The sequence below is a fragment of the Puntigrus tetrazona genome, unplaced genomic scaffold (assembly GCF_018831695.1).
Source record: "Puntigrus tetrazona isolate hp1 unplaced genomic scaffold, ASM1883169v1 S000000175, whole genome shotgun sequence".
NCBI lineage: Eukaryota > Metazoa > Chordata > Actinopteri > Cypriniformes > Cyprinidae > Puntigrus > Puntigrus tetrazona.
This window is the reverse complement of record NW_025047846.1, coordinates 112501-132500: the sequence shown is the minus strand read 5'-3', so window position 1 is coordinate 132500 and position 20000 is coordinate 112501. Positions and strand designations below refer to the sequence as shown.

Genomic DNA, 20000 nt, shown 5'->3' with positions numbered 1-20000 from the left:
TATTATGTTATTTGTATTTATAATATTTAGTCGAATATTTCAATTTCCTTTTTTTAAACACGTTTGATTAATATTGTGAAAAAAAACTACAAAATGAAACTCTTTAAAACAATGTGAATAATTACATCAAAAGTCAAAAAATCGAAACGTCTGATTATGTGAATGTAATGGATCACATTACTGACTATCATTTCTATCAAGTTATTTGGGACCGAGTGATGCATTTCAGTGTGAAAGTAATCTGCTGTAAAAAGCTGTATTCGGGCTGTTGTCGCTGAACGTGTGTGTGTGTGTGTGTGTGTTTCAGATGCCGCTGTGAAGCGTTATCACGTTCAGTGGATGCCGGAGTACTGCAGTCAGAACCGGAGCGGAGCGCTGCAGAAGTCCCTGACTCAGGTCTGTGTTAGAGCTCATTTCTCTTCATTACTGCAGCTGATTAGCGCGTGTTGTTTCAGAATCTGCTCCAGTGCCTAAGAAAACACAGGCATTAAAATCACATTTCCAGGAAGCGAGAGTGAATTTATCAAACCCCCAGAGCGGCCCCAGCGGAGCCTTAACCTGTGGCCCCGAGCCTCACGCTAGCTGCTAGGAAACACGCATTCGCTTTCTGTCTCACGGCTGGAAACTACAGTTTTACCTTTTCCGCAAATGATGGGATCGTTGTTTGCTTGTTAAATGTCACAGATAAGTGTTGCGGTTGCTAGGGAAAAGCTAGAGCGTTGTGGCCGGTTGCCAGGGCGTTGCTAAGATGTACTATGTGTTGCTATGCAGTTTTTAAAGAATTCTGGGTGGTTGTCAGGATGAAGTTATGGGGTGGTTGCTATGTTTTTTTCTAAGGTGTTCTGACAGGACATTGCTATGAGGTTGCTAAGGTGTTCTAGGTGTTGCTGTGCAGTTTGTGAAGCATTCTGGGTGGTTGTCAGGATGTTGTTACGGGGTTTTGTGTTCTGGGTGGTTGCTATGTTGTTTCTAAGGTGTTAATGCTGCTTGCCAGGACATCGCTTTGAGGTTGCTAAGGTGTTCTAGGTGTTGCTATGCAGTTTGTGAAGCATTCTGGGCAGTTGTCAGGATGAAGTTATGGGGTTATGTGTTTTGGGTGGTTGCTATGTTTTTTCTGAGGTGTTCTGACTGGTTGCCATGACATTGCTATTAGGTTGCTAAGGTACTCTAGGTGTTGCTATGCAGTTTGTGAAGCATTCTGGGTGGTTGTCAGGATGGTGTTATGGGAGTTTATGTGTTCTGGGTGGTTGCTATGTTGTTTCAAAGGTGTTCTGACTGGTTGCCAGGACATTGCTATTAGGTTGCTAACTATGCAGTTTCTAAAGTGGTCTATGCGGTTGCCAGGATGTTGCTATAATGTTCAAGCTAGTGACTAAGGTGTTGCTATGCAGTTTTTAAGGTGTTATGGGTAGCTGCCAGTATGTTACTATGAGGTTGCTAAGGTGTTAAAAGTGGTTGCTGTGTAGTAAGTTGTTTAAGGTGGTGGCTGGGGCATATTTTCTAAGGCATTCCAGGTGGTTGATAGGGCACTGTTATTTAGTTGCTACAATGCTATAGGTGGTTCATAATGTGTTCGTATGCAGTTTCTAAAGTGTTTACTAGGATATTGCTATGTTCTGAGTGGTTGCTAGGGAATAGTTATATTGTTGTAAAGATGTTCTAGGTGTTGCTATGTAGTTGCTAGAATGTTTTAAGTGGTTGTTACTTTGTTGCTGGTTGTTTTGGTGTTTTGTAGTTCTATAGCATGGTGTTACCAAGGTTATGAGTTTGATTCCCAGGGAAATGTAATATATGAATGTAAGTTTTATATGGAAGGCAGATAGGGCCAAAAGTCTTTAAACAGAACACATGAAGGTCGTGTTAGGGGTTTCAGTTCTTGCCATGTTTTTTTTAGTACTTATAAAGATAGTTTTACAGCGTTTAGACCAAGTTAACATGCGCACATTCTGGCCCTTCACATTCAGTGCAATTCTTTTCAAAGCATATTAACTCTAGATTTAGCCATGTGTGAACAGGCACGGCGTATATTATATAGCATATTTTCTCTTTTCACTCTTGCTTTTTGGCCGATAACTTTAAGCGGTCGAAATTTCGGTGCATCCCTAATATATACATACCATTATGTCTCATATGCCAATATAGTCTCGAATACAGGCGTTTTATTTGCTGTTGTCTGTCAAGTCGATGCAAAAAATAGTGCATGTTTACGTGGTCAACGTTCTGTTTAATAAATTTCCATACTAGCTTTCCATATATTTAAGTGTTTTGAGGTGTTTTTTTAATGCTACACGTTAGCATCACACATAAAACAAACGGCACTGTTGTATTCTTTCACAGGTGACTCTAAAAAAAAACAAAAATGTTTCTGTTTTTCAGGAGAACTTCATCAATCTGCCCGGTCTGCTGTTCTCGTGTAAGTACAGGGTCACCGTTCACTCGCTCAGCGCTAAACAACGCTCCAAAGATGAGAGCGTCTTCTTCCTGACGCCGTCCTGCGCCACGCTCCAGAGCAAGAGCGTCAAACCCATCGCCTGTCCTGGAGACACTCGTAAGAACAGAGATGCTTTTGTTTTCAGAACACGTCTGAGTTCATCTGAGTATGACGTTGGAGGCGTTTGAGGCGTTCGTGCGAGAGTTCCTCACTATTTCACTATTTTAACCTGTTACGTCTGAATATGCGTTGTTTAGTATTATTGATTTGCTATTATAGTTTGCAATGTTTATTTTTCTATTTTCCAATATCATTTTAGTTTTAGCATGTAGTCTGTGTTGTTTCATTTCAGTTTTGGTTTTATTAATTCTGTTGTTTTTCTTTTTTTAGTTTTTTATTTCATTTTAGTTTTAGCTTCCTCACTGCTTTGACTCTTAACTGAATTTAGAAACGTTGCCTTAGCAACTAAATGAAATATTTAGCGACTCGTGCACAGTTTGAATTTTTATATTGCATTTTTATACATATTTAGTTTTAGATAACATCTATAAGTTGTCAATTTCCATAAATCTTTTGGTAGATGGAGTGGTCTTCTGAGCCCATACCAACGGCATATTATTATCATATCTATACTCTTATAGATTTTATTAAAACTTACAATTCATCATTTGTTTTCTGTTAAAGTTTAAGTTTTCACTTTTTTAATTTTATACATTTTTTTCGTTTCTCTTTACATTTTTTTTATTCTTAATATTGTTATTTTTTATACGCATATACAGCTTTTATTGATTTTTTTTTTTTTACATTTAAATTTATTTATTTTAAACTAAATTAACAAAATGTTGACTGACTGAAACAAAACAAGTTAAGAAACAATGACGTTTTCACGTTATGCGTTTAGTCTTAGTTAACAATAATGAAATAAGTGTAATTCAGTGATTAGTTCCCATAGCTTCACAATATTTACGTATTTTTGTCATGACGTGGTATATTTATAAAAATTGCTCCGTCCTGACTCCTCGTCCCTGATGTTTCTGTGTGGTCCGAGCCCGTTCTCTGATGCATCTGATGTTTTTTCTCACAGCACCGGCGAAGGTTTTGGCGAAGCCCGAGAATCTGACGGCGTCCTTCAGCTTCGGCGAGGGTAACGTGACGGCTCGCTTCTTCTGGAGCGTGTCTCGGCCCCGCGGCCGCTCCAGCCCGTCACGGGCTTCCAGGTCACATGGGCGGAGGTCTCCAGCGCCAGTCGCCCCAACAGCCTTCCCAACAGCATCGTGTCCCAGTCTCAGATCCTGCCACCTGTGAGTCTTCTCCGCACGCACTGAGAGCTGCATCAATTACACTACATTACGTCTTCTTGGCCCGCGCTTCTCACCGGAGCGCCCCTCGTGGAAAATCGGTTACATATTGAAGTCCAAGAGTGTAAAATATGATAGCTCTGGACGGGGCTGATGAATGGAGCGCTGCATGAGGCTCAAACCGGATGCTTTCTGGATGAAGTCATGTTGAGTTATGTATGTTCGCAATGTGGATGGTTTTGTTGCCAATAAAAATATAACTTCATATAATGTTAAGTAATAGTATAATGCATAAATTTGTGCGTGTACCCATACAGCTATATGTACTACATATATTTATGCATTATACATATATGCACATGCACGCGATTATTATATATATATATATATATATATATATATATATATATATATATATATATATATATATATATATATATATATATATATTTTTTTTTTTTTTTTTAATATTATATAAACAATTATATATATATATATATATATATATATATATATATATTTTATTATTATTTATATTACTTAATTATATAATTCATATATAGAATAACATAAAAATCTGTATACCATATAGCAGCATATATTATTTATTATTTATAAGAATTCAGTCATTAACACGGTACAATATTAGTTCCTTTATATATTAAATAATACCATAATTTACATATAATACAGTTATATCAATATAATATTAAATAATATAAAATATAATATAAAAGTTTTTCTCAAAAATCTGAATGTATAAATTACATCATATATTAAAATATTTTAAAACATTTATAACTTATATTTTTATATAGAATTATTCACATTATTTATATTCATTAATATATTACAATATTCATTAATTTCTTACATGTTGTATCACAGTTGTAACAATAGAATATTTAACATTTCGATGGAATAATAAGAACTGCATTTATACTAAAATTACATTTAATATGTAACGCAGTTCATATAATTTAATAGCGTTGCAGTAAATAGCATAAAGCCTTCTAATGGGACGGTCTATCTTGATTAGTGTTCATATGGTAGTTATTAGCATGTTCTCGGTGATGGAGTGTCGTTTTGAGCTCGTTCTTCGTCTGACGTCAGCGCTGATCTTCTCCATCAATGACTCTGTCCTCCGAGAACAAACAGCTCAGCTTTACTCGACTCAATCAGATGGAAACGTGTCCAGGTTGGGTCCGCACGCTTCCTCAGGTCTCTCCCGAAGGCCGGCGCCGCCGCTATCAGATCGGAGCGACGTGGAATCTGTGATGTTTATGGATGATTTCATTCTTCGTAACGAGTCGATCTGAAGGATTTCAGTGAGCTCATGACAAACACGGAAAACAGAGGCGCTGGGCGGCTCTTCGCGCCAAAACATGCTGGAATAATCCCATGTGAACGACCTGAGAAGAGAAAATCCAGCGGATTATACAGAAATTACAACAGAAGTCATTTCATATGCACATACACTACTAGTCAGACCTTTTATTTCTTCTGCTATAACAAAAACAGTACCATTTTTCAATGCTATTTATCAATGCGAATATGATTATGAATATCATTTATTTCCGTGCATCATTCTAATCATTCTCTGATTCGCTTCTCCTAAACATTTTATTATTATTAATATTTAAAAATGTCGAGTAAATTTTTTTTTTTTTTTAGGATTTTTGATGAATGAAAATATCCAATGATCGGCTTTTATGTCAAATAAACGTGCCAAAAATCATATAGAAATTATAGATGTTATAAAATGTGAAACTTTTGTTTAGCAATTTATAATGCATTTATAATGTTGCAAAAGATTTCTGTTTCAGGGACATTTGGTTCTTCTTAATTCTCTATTCCTCAAAAATTATTATTATTATTATTATTATTAATAATAAATGTCAGCAAATCAGAATATTAGGATGATTTCTGAAGGATCGTCTTGACACTGAAAACTGTAATAATGCAAAAAAAAAAATGCAGCATTAATCACAGGAATAAACTACATATATGTATTCAGATAGAAGTATATTACAGGATATTTAAATAGTGATATTGAATCAAATGATTCAATAAATGCACTTTGAATCAAATAAATGCAGGTTCGGGGAGTTATTAAAAGCCATACTGTTCAGAAATGTTTGACTGGTAGGGTATAAACCATTTGTGTCGCATTTAAAAGTGAAAAGTGTCTTTATTTGTGGAGGCTCTGATGATGATTTCCTGTTTCTTGGGATGTTCTCCAGGATCGTCATCTTCTGGTGGTGTCTGATCTCCGGCCGGCCTCCTTCTACAGGTTAGAGGTCCAGGTGATCACCGCAGCAGGAGAAGGACCAGCGACCAAGAAGATCTTCCAGACGCCGCTGCAGCAAAGTGAGTTTTCTCAAGCGATCTCAAAATAAACCTGTAAAACGTAACCTAAGCTGCATTACCCAGCATGCAAATTCATAATCGGTGACAGACTACATTAAACCAGCATATTCATTTTAGTCCGGCACCTTCAGAACACAACTGAAAATCAGATCAGACCTTTTTTTATTCTTTCTTTACGTCTGTTGTGTTTTGATGGTGGTTTTTACGATTTGTTCTGTCCTGCGTCTGGTTTTTGGTTGATTTCGTTTGCATTTTTGTCTTATTTTGGAAAGCGTTGTTCTCGTATCAGTCACCTTGGGAAAGCGACCTCGTTTACGGGTGATCTGGTGCGACACGGACACTAAATCAGATTAGAACGGGCGCTATGATATAATGCTTATGATATCAATTCTCAAAAAAATAAAAAATTAATAAAAATAAAAATAAAATAATAAAATTAAAAAGTGTGTATATATATATATATATATATATATATATATATATATATATATATATATATATATATATATGAATTATATAATTAAGTAATATAAATAACTATATATAATATATATTTTTTATATATAATTGTTTATATAATAGTAATAAATAAATAAATTATATATATATATATATATATATAATAAAAAAATTATATATATATATAATAAAAATTATATATATATATATATATATATATATATATATATTTTTTTTTTTTTTTTTTTTTTTTTTTTTTATAGGTTTTTTTTCTGTTATTTTGAGAATTTATATCATGCGCACCCTTCACATTGGTTTCATGTGTTTTTGTTCTTTACAGAAGTCCGTCTTCATCATCATCATCATCATCATCATCATCAGAAGTCTTCAGCTGAGAGACACTGAAGCGGTCAGTAGACTCGAAGCGCCTCGCTCTCTCGCTCAAACTCTGCAGTTTCCGTTTCGATCATGAACTCTCGAGCAGCGGCAACGTTTCAGGCGTGCATGTACACCGGACACACCAGACGACATCGGGAGAACGGGCGAATCAGCTGTGGAGAAACGTCCTGCGTAAACAGGGCCGATGTCTGCATTATTTCATCATTGCAATAAATCACACGCTGCTCATTTCTGAAGAATCGTAATGCGGCTCTTTTCCGTTCAGCATCTCCCAAAAGCATCGCGAGCCTGATTCAATTGCAGAGTTTCGTTAGTGCCAATGTTTTGCTTGTGATGCTTTTGGGAAATGCTTAGCTCATAACTCAAAACAACATGAGTATGACGGAATCATTTAGTTTTTGGTCGAAGCGTTCTTTCGGTTGGCCGTAAACGACCCATCCAGCTGTCGCCTCTTATTGATACGTTAGCAATATTTCATTAAAGATTAACAGAGAGTGTTTTGTTTATTAATTATTACATACGCGTGATGAAATGATGTAAACGCTTATGTTCTTGGCTGTGAGATCTTTGTTGTGGCAGTCAGTGAATGTTGATGTTGATATTTATTTATGTGTGTATTCCTTCGTATGCGAGTGTGTGTATTTTCCCACGTATTAGCAAGGCGTTGTTTTTTCTAAAAGACGGCTTCTTGTAAAGACATAATGTAAAAAAGTAAATTGTACATATAGTCATACGTTGCGTTATTTCCCTGGATAGAACCTGTACATACTTTTAAATAATAAAATAATCCTCTACTCCTTCATCTGTAGTCCTGTGTTTATGGAGAACATCTGCGGATCTGTGAGGAAGAAAATTAAAAAAACAATCGACATTAAAACGAAAATATGTGAAATACTTGTTCACCTGTGTGTATTTTGATGATTATCTCTTTAAAAAAATGTATTTGTGAAATTCGTTAAATATTAGACTATATAGCTAAAAAGCTAAGGGGTTTGGCTGATAAAAAAAATAAATTAATAAAAATTAAATAAAATGAAATAAAAAAATTTATATATATATATATATATATATATATATATATATATATATATATATATATATAATTTATTTCATTTTTAATTAATTTATTTTTAATTAATTTATTAAAATTATTTTAATTAATTTATATATATATATATATATATATATATATATATATATATATATATATATATATATATATATATATATAATGTCTAATTTGACACTCGAAACTTCAGCCTTTGTTTCTATACAGTGAAGATATATAAATTAGTTATTTCACAGCATCCATGATTTCAAGCGATTTTTTTTTACAATTCGTGATCTCGTTTTAATAGTCATGATTACAGTAATTCTGGTGTAAACATAGCGTACAGCGTATACGCGCCGAGGGTTTTAGTCAATAAATCACGTGACGTAAAAGAGCGCGAATCGGCACGCGCTGCTTCCCGCCGCCGCAGATGAGCGGGAACGAACCCGAATACTCACCGACGTGTTTATGGATCGCCATGGAGGTCGAAAACACGGAGACTTTAGATGAGTTTTCATTTGATGTTCAGGTAAGTGTTTCCTCGTCAAGATTCAAGTAGCTGCTGAACAAATAGCAACCCAAACCAGTTCTGCAAATTAATTTTTGTTTTTATTTAAACATATTAATTGCCCCAAAAATGTAGCTGAGGGGATGTAATGCATTATATCAAACGGCGATGGCTCATTTAAAATATTAATAGCCACAAAAACGCTACGCATACGCGCATTACAGTAAAATTTAATCACGCCTTTTTGTTTTAAAAGTTGGAAAGTTACAGAAATTTTCAGAAGCGATAACGAGATGAAAAACAAACCTGAACTCTTGTCAGATGTGAAAGTGATGCTTTGATGGTTTTATTCACAGCCCGGTCGGCCATTTTGTCCCACAAACAGGAGCTTTACGTCGGTGGACTTAAACTTGAAAAAGTGTGACTTCTTTCTGTCGAAACAACACACTTCTGTCGTTCATTCGTGTTTCTTTCTTTCTAGAACTGGTAAAGAGATGATTAGTTCACTGTATATTTTCGCCATGGTAACAAAGAGGGGCGGGACTTATCCTGTTTGCTTCCTAAAACGGTTCACTTTGCTGGTGATGCAACACAAACCCATGCATAAAAATGTTTTGTTTAAATCTTCACGAAGCCGGTGTTCGCCGTGTCTTTTCCTTCCTAAAAACCGTTGGCTGCTCTCTTTACGGCAGAAACGAGGCTGAAGTCCATTCTCCAGTGACCTTCTGTTCCCGTTCTCTTCATCCATCGGCGATGTTCTTTCACCCTGTTTATGTACAGGTCTATTATGTCACAATCGATTAGTTCCCGAGCGTCTCTGCGAGCTAATCCCCTCGAGCTCAGCTCTGGTTTCTTTTCTCTCAGGGTCAAAACCAGAACCTTCCTTTCAGTCTTGCTTTCCAACAAATGCCATGCAGCTCATCTGAAACCTTCAAAACGTGTTAAAAGCGACAAAGGGCGCTGACGATCAGCAGCTTTTTTGTGGACCCTACTTTTAAATTCGCTAAAAGACTGGAGCGAGAAAGATAGAAAGATCTGATAATGCATGACAGTCTTTGATGAGGAGTCTGATTGAGTGTCTTCTGCTCTGGACCCGTTCTGGAGATTAGTCTTTTTCTGTTTCTGTTTCTTCACTTTGCTCTTTTCATCTCGGCGCATGTGATTTACATTCTTCGCTTAAGTCTCGCCTGCATGAAGAGTATTACATTTTGCTTCTGTTTTAGTTTTGTTTGCATCATTAACATCAGCAGACGGTGGTTCTGTTTGACGTTTTGGTCCGTTTTATCTATTTTCGTTTGCATTTCGAGTTGTTTTGCATACTTCTGCGTCCCACAGCATTCACCATTTTATTTTTTACAGTGGCACTTTAAATCATTTTTTTTTGTAACTTTATCGTTTTAAATATTTACACGATCACTGCTTTGAAATCAGTCAGATTTTTACTGGAATCTTTTTATTGATTAATGATCCTTCTGACTATTAAAATGTATTTTTTTCAACGAGAAACAATGTTTTTTTTAACAACTATTCATTGAATATATACTTTGAAGAAACAAAAATGGTTGTAAAATCATCCTTATGGGACCTTTATTTTGAGTTTTTGTCCTGATTCCAGTCCTTTTTTATTATTTTAAACCGTCTAAACCGACTTTAAATGGTTTAATTTTCTATACTGGTACTTCTTCGAAAGTCAAATACTAAATAATCGCCTGTTGACGTTCTTAAGGTGGAAGAATTATCCTATCATCCATCAAATTATCTTATTTCCGTCTAACAAAAGCTCCTTTATATTTCTTCTGCCTATTAAAATGTTCTTTGGGAAACCAAAAATGGCTCTTCTGTGGCTTGTTGTGAAACACCCTTTACGTGTAGGCGCGTGTTGCCAAATCTCACCGTTTTCCGCTTTGCCCCGTTTCTCTCTTTTATTGGATATCGCAGGCTGGCAGGAGACGCCGTGACCCCGTGACCCCGCTCAGGCCTCCGGGGTGTTTCTGGTTAGACTCTGCGGAGGGAAACTCGACTAACGCACATAAAAGACGGATTCTGCCAAGCCGCTAGGATGTTTTGTCTGCATGTAATGAAGAACAGAGAACACATGTGCCATGCAAGAAACCCCCTTTTGAGCTCGAGCACCCATGTGTAGGTATATCTACACCAACACCAATTAAGACAAGACACGACGAATATAATAGATACCTCACCAGTAACACAGCAGTCTGGTTTTTTGTGCATCATCTTGCATACATTTACAGAAGATCATCTGAACGTTGGATAAAGTTCAAAATTCCAGTTTGACTTTGTTGACGCATTAAAGGGACGCACGCATGTGGGATTTCTCTTTTTATCGCTCCATGAATCTGTAAATATCATCAACAGCCAGAAATCAATTTTTTATGTTTTTAGAAGCAAAATCGTATAAATCAGTGTTAAAAAAACGTTTGAATACTGGGAGGAATAAAACAGTAAAATTTCGCCGCAGTAAAAATCTTTAGAAAAATAAGTATTTGGAAATATGTACCTGTGATTGAAATCTACAGATGCAAATAAATGAAATATGAATGAAATATGAGCAAACCCCTCTGTAAAAATCTTCCGAATTTTTATTTATGTAAGTGCTGCCAAAGCAAGTGGATAAAACGCACTAAAATGCTCTTTATTTAGTTTTCTTTCCACTATTTTGAAAGACAACAAACATGGAAGCGAAGCATGACATCGTAAACCAGCAAAACAAATAAGTTCACCCTATTTTTAGGAATGAAATGTGGCATGAAATGAGGTATGAACAAACCTCGCAGTAAAAATCTTCAGAATGTGGAGAGAAATAAAAGTTTTACTGAAGCGGAGGAAAAGCTCCTTTTGGGACCTGCCTTTCGGTGTATTTCAATAATGCACGGTGATCTGCAAACGATAACGTACAGTAAAATAAATACTTAAAAAATAGCTAAGTAATTAGGATGTAATTGTTTAATGATGTAAGTCATTAAATGAATGAATGCAAACATATTTTGTATCACAAGTTTTATAAAATGTTAGGTTTAATTGTGCACTACTGGATGATTTCATTTTCAATTAATTATTTTTATTTTTTTGCCATATTGGACATATATTTTATGTTTTCACAATTTTGGGGGGGGGCGATGAAATTTTTATATAATTAAGCAAATTGTAAAAGCCTTCAGGACCGAGACAGGAATATTTAAAAATATGTATTTACAGATTAAGTGCTATAAAAGACGTCATTTAGACGTCTCCTTTCCGCTACTCTGGATATTTATGATAATCCAAAAATCTCGAATTTGACCGATGCACGAAACTGCTCTTTTTAGGCATTTTCTTTAAGCTAAAAAAAAAACGTTAGGAGAAGTCAAACCGGCCAAAATTGCCCAAAAGAAGAAGAAGAAGAAGATCATCCCAACATGAATTACTCAGTTTTTCCTGTTCGTTTGTAGGTGATGTGTTGTTCATCATTCATCTCAAGCTGTGCTGGGACTGCAGGTGTTTGAGTAAAGCCACACACACACTGACTAATGTGTGTGTGTGTGTGTGTGTGTGTGTGTGAGGCCGGCCGGTAAGGCGATACTCTCTCAAGTATCGTTTGAGAACTACGAAAGATATACGTTCGCCGAGTAAATGATGAAGTCCTCCTAATGACTTTAGCAGCATCACTCATAAAGTCGTGGCAGATATTCCTCCACGCATCCGTCTCGTTCTCGTTCTCGGTCCTCCCCGATGCGTCCCCATCACGTTATGAATTAGTAAGGAACGAGCCGTAATTATTTACTCGTGAAAAATACCTTTCCTGGCAACACGAAAGCCGGAGACAGACTCCGCCGAGCTGTTAGTCAAAGCGTGAAGGGTTTGTGAAACAAATCACGGTCGCTGACAGTAAGAGTCGCTCGGAGATTAACCAGGACTCCGCGGGAAAACCACACATATTTCATGCGTGCATTTAAAGCCTTTCATTTTTTACATTTTATTTTTTAATCTGCTAACTGATATATTTCATCATATTCTGTGACGGTTTAGTGACCTGTAGCTGTCAGGTATCCAGTGTCCAGATTTTTTTTCTTCCTCTTTTTCTCATGATTACTATTAATAATAATATTTCTAAATACAGTTCGGAGTTTTCTTCTCATTAACCTTATTTTTTTCGGAATTAATTTTATTAAAATTAATGTTAATATAAATATGAGCATTAATATTTATATAAATATCAACATTAATATGTATATAAATATTAATATCAATATTAATATTAATATCAATAGCAATATTAATATTAATATCAATATTAATATTAATATCACTATTAATAATAATAAAATTGATTCTGAAAAATAAGGTTAATTAGAATCTCAGAATTGTATTTAGAAATATTATTTTCTTCTCATTAACTTTATTTTTCAGAATTAATTGTATTATTATTATTACTATTCATAATAGTAATAATAATTAATAATAATAATAATAATAATAATTTCTCCCTTTTCCCAGAATTATGTTATTTTGCAATTCTGACTTTCTAAATTTCAAAAGAATTCAAAATTTACATTGGGTATTTTTAATTGCATAAAAAGCACAATTTATTTATTATTAACTATTAACTATTATTATTAATTATTAACTTTTACTTATTTTTGCAAATGGACATTTAGATTTTGCAATTTTAACCAAATATCTGTCTTAAATTTCTGTCACAAAATAAAAACGTCTGACTTTGTATAACTTTGTATAACATTTCTGACTTTTAGTAAGAGCTGAAAATGAGATAAAAAGCTGCAGTTGCTTCATGATTTGATTCTGTGGCAGAAACAACAGTTTCAAGATTTAAACGCCTGAGAAAGGGACGAAAAACTAAACTGAAGATGTAACCCACGTCCAGAAACAAAACAATTGTGAGGAAAAAATATCAGAATTGTTTAAAAGTCACCTTACAAACCTGTTAATGTGAGATAAAAAGTTGCATCTTTTGATTTGTGATTAAGCACATCCAAAATAAATGTTTTTGTTTGCATAATATATGTATAATTTGTACTGTGTATATTTATCATGTGTGTGTGTGTATATAAATACACACATGCAATTTATTATAAATTATATGAAAATTAATATAGGCTTAAATTATGTAACGTAAAACACGTGTAAATATTTTCAAAATATATGATCTGTGTGTGAATTACATAAACATAATATAATAGAAATAAAAAAGAATGCACATATATTTTATTTTCGTATTTATTTTTTATTCTGTGGCACTAGACTCTGGTGTTCTATAAATCATTTTTTGTTAGTTTTTACTGTTTTGAGCTCATGTACAGTGATTTTTACCGCCGTTAATCTGTTTCAGACCATTTAAATCAGCCTTGAGTGGCTTATTGCTTCAATTAGCGCTTGCTTTCTGTGAGACCTGCTTTTTTTATTCTGTCACCCAGAAATTCCTAGAAAGGCTCTCGTAGATGGTGACTTTGGCTTTTTGGGTCATTTGTGGCAAATCAAAACAGCTTAGATTTGATGAACCCTCCGGGCAGAGGTCAGAGGTCAAGAAGGCCTGCTCGCGTTTGAAGAGCGTCCCCAGAGACGCCGTTATCCGAGGACAAACATCCTCCCGTGTTTATTTGGTAATTTTTCACACTTACTACGTGAAACACACACAGGTTGCTTCGGCGAGGATGACGGCAAGGGTCACGCTGAAAACGATCGGTTATTTATTGACCTGTTGTTTCAAGTCTCTTGGTGGCGTAAAAAGCTGAATATACATGTCTCTGCTGGCCGTAAGATAAAAGTGAGGGCTCAGGCTCTGAAAAGGCAATTCTTCCTCTCGATTTTTGTCTTGCTTTCCGATATTAGAAGATCCTTAAATTAAGATGCATTTACTCGCTATGCAAAATGATAGAAGACATTAAGTCTGGAAATGTAATGTTTTTCTTATTTTTAGCCCAGATTTTTTTTTTTTCCATGCATTGGTATCCTGAGGCTATTTGGCTTTTCACAGAGTCTTGTTTTTAAATTAGTGGAAGGAAAACACGCGAAACGCACATTTATGCCTTTGTTTTATCACGCTTTTATCTGTTTTCTGTTCTGCACGCGGCCGAAGGAATGGCTCACCCGAAAGGGACGCTTCTGTCATCTTTTGCTCACCCTGAAGTGTTTCCAAACCTCTGTGAAGCTCTTTCTTCGCTCGAACACAACGTTTGCTTGCAGGCTGTTTTGGTCACCATCGACTTCCACACTATTTTCTTAATATGGAAGTCAATGGTGACCCAAAACGTGACTGCAGTATCTCTTCATCCGATGAATTATGGACTTATGCAAATTAGTGAAATTATGCAGCAAATGCAAAAATGTTTGCAATATATTCCTTCGCATCTGCTCATTTTTTATACACGCAGACCCGGGTTAAACGCTTTGTTTTCGACACCTTTTTTTAGGAAACAAGACATTATCTGGCGTTATTTGGCTTCTGACGTAAATGAATCCTGATTTAAGTTTCTACTAAACATCTCTTGCCTGTTCTGGAGTAACTTTTTGGTGAGTATTACTGAATATTACTTTGTGGTTAAATATGCAATGCACGACAAAACATAAAAAGACTTAATCCTCTAGTTTCACAGAATGATCTTAAAACATGTCTTTGTTTTTTCTTAAGGTGGACACCAGTAATGCATTGTTTATACAAATGACTTAAATGTCTCAATTAATTTATGGCCTAGCCTGGTTTAACTTATCGCTAATCTTTATTTTATTCCTGTTTAAATATCTGAGCTGGAAACCCAGAGGAAAGCGCCGCAGAAGAAGCTGGGTATTGCGTGATTTCTCGGTTTACGATAATCAGGTGCGTTGCGTCCAAATGGCGGCCGAGATGTTAGAAACAATGGCGCGTATCGAGTTGCACAGATGCTGTGTAATCACGGACCTGGACGCTCTTCGGCGCGGGTCAAAGGTCGTCTCCCCTCGGAGGGTCCTGCTTCTGCTACCAGGAGCCGCTCGGATCTAATCAACTCTGTCACGGAGGCCTTTTTTTTTTCTTTTTTCCATCCGTTCCTCGAATTAGACGGAGGACCGCTTAAACAAGACAAGCTGGAGGAAGCTCCTGAGCTCTGAATGTTTCAGCATGTGAAAGAACGAGATCTGGCGTGAAATCGTGACCGCTAACGGAGAAACAACAGAACGACAAAAAACATACAAAAACACCGCCGTCGTGAGATGGGGTCACGCCTTGAGCTTCCTTTCACGGAACACACGTGCGTGTGAATATCATCTTTTATTTCATTTACAAAGTTTAGTGAACGGCACGGGAGCGTCATCCATCGGAGTAAAAATATAAAAATGTAGTTGTGACGTTGCAGTGAGTGTTATTTACCTCAATGTTTGCTTTTCATTTGGGGGAAAAGAAGCACAGTGTGTGTGTGTGAGAGTGTGTGAGAGTGTGTGTGTGAGAGAGTGTGTGTGTGAGAGTGTGTGTGTGTGTGTGTGTGTGAGAGTGTGTGTGTGAGTGTATGTGTGTGTGTGTGTGTGTGTGAGTGTATGTGTGTGTGTGTGTGTGAGTGTGTGTGTGTGTGTGTGTGTGTGTGTGTGTGTGTGTGTGTGTGTGAGTGTGTGAGAGTGTGTGTGTGAGTGTGTGTGTGTGTGTGTGTGTGTGTGTGTGTGTGTGAGAGTGTGTGTGTGAGTGTATGTGTGTGTGTGTGTGTGTGTGTGTGTATGTGAGTGTGTGTGTGTGTGTGTCTGTGTGTGTATGTGTGTGTGAGTGTGTGTGTGTGTGAAAAGAAATTACAGTGACATTAACGTGATTAAAATACCAGCACTATTAATGATGATAATCAGATTATCTTTCATAATTAGTTAGAATTCATTAATATTGTTAATTACAGTAACTATAGGATGTTCATAACATGTGATGATTGTAATATTTATATTAAACATATCGTTGCATCATATTGTGATAATCATGGACACTTTCAGGAAAAGTTACCTTTAAAAGTTTACACATTTTTTTGCAATCGTATAACTGCCACTTTTCCTTTTTAATTGCCTGAATGTCTCGTTAATTTTTTTTTATGTTTTTAATGTTCCTCAGACACTTGTGATGTAAAGCTATGAAATTGCAGGATTTTGGCTCCAAACCTTTATAGCGTATATATATATATATATATATATATATATATAGACGTGGACAAAATTGTTGGTACCCTTTGGTCAATGAAAGAAAAAGTCACAATGGTCACAGAAATAACTGTTATCTGACAAAAGTAATAATAAATAAAATTCTATAAATGTTAACCAATGAAAGTCAGACATTGTTTTTCAACCATGCTTCAACAGAATTATTAAAAAAATAAACTCATGAAACAGACCTGACAAAAATGATGGTACCCCTAACTTAATATTTTGTTGCGCAACCTTTTGAGGCAATCACTGCAATCAAACGCTTCCTGTAACTGTCAATGAGACTTCTGCACCTCTCAGCAGGTATTTTGGCCCACTCCTCATGAGCAAACTGCTCCAGTTGTGTCCGGTTTGAAGGGTGCCTTTTCCAGACTGCATGTTTCAGCTCCTTCCAAAGATGCTCAATAGGATTGAGGTCAGGGCTCATAGAAGGCCACTTTACAATAGTCCAATTTTTTCCTCTTAGCCATTCTTGGGTGTTTTTAGCGTGTGTGTTTTGGGTCATTGTCCTGTTGCAAGACCCATGACCTGCGACTGAGACCAAGCTTTCTGACACTGGCTAGTACATTTCTCTCTAGAATTCCTTGATAGTCTTGAGATTTCATTGTACCCTGCACAGATTCAAGACACCCTGTGCCAGACGCAGCAAAGCAGCCCCAGAACATAACAGAGCCTCCTCCATGTTTCACAGTAGGGACAGTGTTCTTTTCTTGATATGCTTCATTTTTTCGTCTGTGAACATACAGCTGATGTGCCTTGGCAAAAACTTCGATTTTTGTCTCATCTGTCCACAGGACATTCTCCCAGAAGCTTTGTGGCTTGTCAACATGTAGTTTGGCATATTCCAGTCTTGCTTTTTATGATTCGTTTTCAACAATGGTGTCCTCCTTGGTCGTCTCCCATGTAGTCCACTTTGGCTCAAACAACGACGGATGGTGCGATCTGACACTGATGTTCCTTGAGCATGAAGTTCACCTTGAATCTCTTTAGAAGTCTTTCTAGGCTCTTTTTGTTACCATTCGGATTATCCGTCTCTTAGATTTGTCATCAATTTTCCTCCTGCGCCACGTCCAGGAGGTTGGCTACAGTCCCATGGATCTTAAACTTCTGAATAATATGTGCAACTGTAGTCACAGGAACATCTAGTTGCTTGGAGATGGTCTTATAGCCTTTACCTTTAACATGCTTGTCTATAATTTTCTTTCTGATCTCTTGAGACAACTCTTTCCTTTGCTTCCTCTGGTCCATGTCGAGTGTGGTACACACCATATCACCAAACAACACAGTGATTACCTGGAGCCATATATATAGGCCCAATGGCTGATTACAAGGTTGTAGACACCTGTGATGCTAATTAGTGGACACACCTTGAATTAACATGTCCCTTTGGTCACATTATTTTCAGTGTTTTCTAGGGGTACCATCATTTTTGTCCATGCCTGTTTCAGTGAGTTTATTTTTTTAAATAATTCTGTTGAAGCATGGTTGAAAAACAATGTCTGACTTTCATTGGTTAACATTTATAGAATTTTTATTTATTATTACTTTTGTCAGATAACAGTTATTTCTGTGACCATTGTGACTTTTTCTTTCATTGACCAAAGGGTACCAACAATTTTGTCCACGTCTGTATATATATATATTATATATACACTCACCGGCCACTTTATCAGGTACACCTGTCCAAATGCTCGTTAGCGCAAATTTCTAATCAGCCAATCACATGGCAGCAACTCAATGCATTTAGGCATGTAGACATGGTGAAGACGATCTGCTGATGTTCAAACCGAGCATCACAATGGGGAAGAAAGGTCATTTAAGTGACTCTGAACGTGGCGTGGTTGTTGGTGCCGGACGGGCTGGTCTGAGTATTTCAGAAACTGCTGATCTACTGGGATTTTCACGCTCAACCATCTCTAGGGTTTACAGAGAACGGTCAGAAAAAGAGAAACTATCCAATGAGCGGCAGTTCTGTGACGCAAAGGCCTTGTTGATGCCAGAGGTCAGAGGTGAACGGCCAGACCGGTTCGAGCTGATAGAAAGGAAACAGGAACTCAAATAACCACTCGTTACAACCGAGAAGAAGAGCATCTCTGAACACACAACACGTCCAACCTCGAGGCGGATGAGCTACAGCAGCAGAAGACCACACCGGGTGAAGCTCCTGTCAGCTAAGAACAGGAAACTGAGGCTAAGATTCAATAGAAGACTAGAAAAACGTTACCTGGTCTGATGAGTCTCGATTTCTGCTGAGACATTCGGATGGTAGGGTCAGAATTTGCCGTCAACAACATGAAAGCATGGATCCATCCTGCCTTGTATCAACGGTTCAGGCTGGTGGTGGTAGTGGTGTAATGGTGTGGGGGATATTTTTCTGGCACACTTTGGGCCCAGTAGTACCAGTTGAGCATCGTATGAACACCACAGTCTACCTGAGTATTGTTGCTGACCATGTCCATCACTTTATGACCACAGTATACCCATCTTCTGATGGCTACTTCCAGCACGAATCTTCTCAGACTGGTTTTTTGAGCAATGAGTTCACGTGTTTGCTGTAGACAGTTGGCGTATTCTGTCAGTTTGCAAGATTGCAAGAGGTGAATTAATGGGGTTATTAATTTAGAATCAAGATCTGACAATCTGGACCCGTTCGAAGTGCATGGATCCATTTGGACGTGATTAGTTTTGCCATTTCAACAATAATTTGAGAGTCTGTCCGGCGGTTTCTGACCGCAGGTGCGTGCTCCGCGTCGGCCGTGGAGCGTTTGATCAGAAAATGTGGCTTTCAGATGTTTTTAATTAGCAGCTCGGGTTATTTCCAGGCAGAGCGTGTCGGTCGATGAACCGGTTCTTCCCCCATGAACGGTTTTAGTGAAACGCTTGACATCTCAGAACGACGAGAGCGGCTCCGTTTCCCATTCGACGCGCTCCGTCATATTCAGACTCGCTGCTCGGACATGTGCAGACCATAATCCACAGCATTTGTCAAACTGCAGAAGAGACAACGGCAGAGAAATAAGAGAGTGTTTATCAGCGGGTGTTATAATGAGATGCTCCTGTTCTCCTCCAGATCATCTCGTCTAAACACAGAGCGGAAAACGGGTCGTTAGTTAACTCGGACTAAAACCGTGAAGGATTATGGATTAGAATAAGTGAAGAGAGCCGAAAGAACAAAATTATTAATATTATTTATGAAAAAAACTATACGGATATTTGAAAACAATACATGTCAAACACACAACTCGAGCTAAAATTAACGTGAAGCCGGACGTGGCTTGAAATGCAACTCAAAATATCTGCAGAAACTATAATATTGAGATA

General features: G+C 36.9%; 1 long non-coding RNA gene and 1 pseudogene across 1 annotated transcript; one reads left to right on the top strand and one right to left on the bottom strand.

Moving 5' to 3' along the window:
• The window catches only part of LOC122333049, a 49935-nt pseudogene extending 42423 nt beyond the window's left edge, over window positions 1–7512 (top strand).
• A 235-nt stretch (window positions 7513–7747) lies between these two features.
• Window positions 7748–9134, bottom strand: LOC122333050. The gene is made up of 3 exons (XR_006248575.1): window positions 8823–9134; window positions 8467–8570; window positions 7748–7795 (listed from the first exon to the last, which is right to left on the bottom strand). It is a non-coding gene; the product is annotated as an uncharacterized LOC122333050 (long non-coding RNA).
• Window positions 9135–20000: the final 10866 nt, after the last annotated feature.